Raw genomic sequence first — 2832 nt, forward strand, 5'->3', positions numbered from 1 at the left:
ATATATACAAAAAGGGACAAGAACACAAAACGTTCAGACAATTAGGTGATACAAGAAAGGGACTACAAAGAAAACAAGGACAGGTCATTTGGCATTTTCTATCTTCAGTCAAGTTCCAGATTATCTTTGCAATTTCGGCTGGTTATATTCGAGATTGCTCCAATCTGGCCAGCCCCAAGGAAAAACTAAGCTAAGAGTATTAGATTCCTTGGAAGGAAGCAGCGAATGTATACGAAAACGAGGAAGGAAAAAAAACAGAGAAATGTTACACAAATACGAATGCAATTAACAAGACATAACAACAGGTGTTTTTTGACTAAGGATGAATTAAATTAAGCTGGCTTGTGTGGAAGTAAAGCCTTATAGCAGGGACATAAGAGTTAACAAGCACAGGGAGGAATATAGATGTTGCACGGATGGTAGTTGAACCAAGAGAGAAAGATCAGGCCTGGCCAAACACCGGTCACGTGGGGAGAGAAGAGAGAGTGGTAGAGCCAGAGGAATAGAAGAACTAAGGAGAGGTGAGAAAAAAATGAAAGAGACACAGTAAAGTGAAAGAGGAGGGAAAGTGAGCATGAAAAGAAGGTCAGGGAATGTGAGAGAAGGGGAACAAAAGAATGGAGAGTAGAATGAACAAAGTGTGAAAGGGCTGATAGAAAGAAGGAAAGAATGACAGAATAAAAAGGATAATAGAGTCATACAAAATTTAGATATACTTACATATAAGATATACTTACATATAAGAGACCAAAGTGTACATATGCCACTACACACACTATCAGGGCTTTAACTTACATGGATTTGTGCAGGATTGCACCTAAGGAATTATGGACTTATTTCTACAAGACCAGAAAGTTGAACTGTGAACTTTTGTGCTTCGTTTTTCATCTCCTTAGTCATTTACTCCTGTCCTCTATGTCATCATTTCACTAATATATACCCTTCTCATTTTCCTTATTTGTCTCTGATGACGGAATATCCCATATTCTGGGATATCCCGGAAACAGCTGTAAGACTTTGAATTTTTTTTCCAATAATAATAAAGTATATGACTTGAGATGTTTGCCTTGCCTTAATATTTGTTGTCATCTTTAACAATTATATATTTGCTATATCAGAAATTTACATTGGCTCCAAAACTACCATCTCGGCTATAAACTTTGGGGCCCTAGAAATCCGTTACAGCACTTACCTAGCATACCTACTCATTTAGATCACCTGTGAACTGAACCCCCATATTTTGTATATATATATATATATATATATATATATATGCTGAGACCCCCTTCAGTCATGTCTGACCATGGGATTGCACCTAGAAAGTTACCCTCCCAGGCACAAGTCCGGGCAAGGTTGTTTATGGAAGACCAGCAGTCGCCCATGCATACCAGCCTCCCCTCTCCATGCCACCAGTGTTATCCAAGGGAAAGGCAAAGGGGCCGATATAGCTTGGCACCTGTGATGTCACAACTCATTTCTACAGCTGAGTGAACTGGAGCAACGTGAAATAAAGTGTCTTGCTCAAGAACACAACACGCAGCCTGGTCTGGGATTTGAACTCACAACCTCATGATCATAAGTCTGATGCTCTAACCACTGGGCCCTGAGCCACGTACCTTCACACACACACACACACACACACATGCACACATATATATATTATAGTAGTGTAGGCCAGTTTATGGGGTTACCCTGAGTTTCTCGCTTATAAGGGGTTTAGCCTTACGGTGTATCTTCAGATATGTATACATGTGTGTGTATTCGTGTGTGTGTGTGTGTGTGTGTGTGTGTGTGTGTGTGTGTGTGTGTGTGTGTGTGTGTGTGTGTGTGTGTGTAATAAAATGCACGATATAAATCATCTTAAAGGGATGTCAGCATCCAAGTTCCTTGGTTTTATCCAGTATATCAATGAAAAACCAAAGATGTTAGCTTTGCATTGATGGATATACACTATTTTTTATGTATTAAAAATAAAGAAAACATAATATCTTCGGTATGTACATCCACAAATGCGCTGACAAATTTCCATTTACATATACATAAGTAATCATAATCATCATCATCATCATTGTTTAACATCCGTTTTCCATGCTGGCATGGGTTGGACGGTTCGACCGGGGAATAGGAAGCCAGGAGGCTGCACCAGGCTCCAATCTGATTTGGCAGTGTTTCTACAGCTGGATGCACTTCCTAAAGCCAACCACTCAGGGGCCAAAGGAGGCTGGCAACAGTCACAATCAGTTCGTGGTTTTTATGTGCCAACTGCACGGAAGCCAGTCAAGGCAGCGCTGGCATCAGCCATGTTCGGATGGTGCTTTTTACATGCCACCGGCACGGGTATCACAACTACATTTTCCATTTGATTTTCATTTTGATGTTGATGTACTTGACTCAATAGGTCTCCTCAAGCACAGCAGGTCGCCCTACGATCCAAGGTACTTTTGAATGGCTGGAGCTGGTTATGCAAAATTGGTGTAGGATACAGCCACAGTATTTAAAATACATCAGTTGCTGAAACGCACATATCTTGAGTCTATCAAGGGTCAAACAACACATCGGAATGTAGCTCCTTTCGATCAAATTCTTCCCCTGAAGAAAAACCCAGTTAATGATATTCGATATGGAAATTTAATTTAATTTAATTTCTCAAATTGAAGTAATTAGGCATGGAAACAATTATAGGTGAAATTGAGTTTGATTTTATTCACAATCATATTATGTTCCAATGAATTAATGTCTATACGGCAATTTCTTGTGTGTATATATACATATACACACAAGTATAAAATTATTTTATCGTTTTCTACCTTGTCTTAATTTCCTTATATATAT

This window comes from Octopus bimaculoides, chromosome 2 (genome assembly GCF_001194135.2).
Source record: "Octopus bimaculoides isolate UCB-OBI-ISO-001 chromosome 2, ASM119413v2, whole genome shotgun sequence".
NCBI classification, from domain to species: domain Eukaryota; kingdom Metazoa; phylum Mollusca; class Cephalopoda; order Octopoda; family Octopodidae; genus Octopus; species Octopus bimaculoides.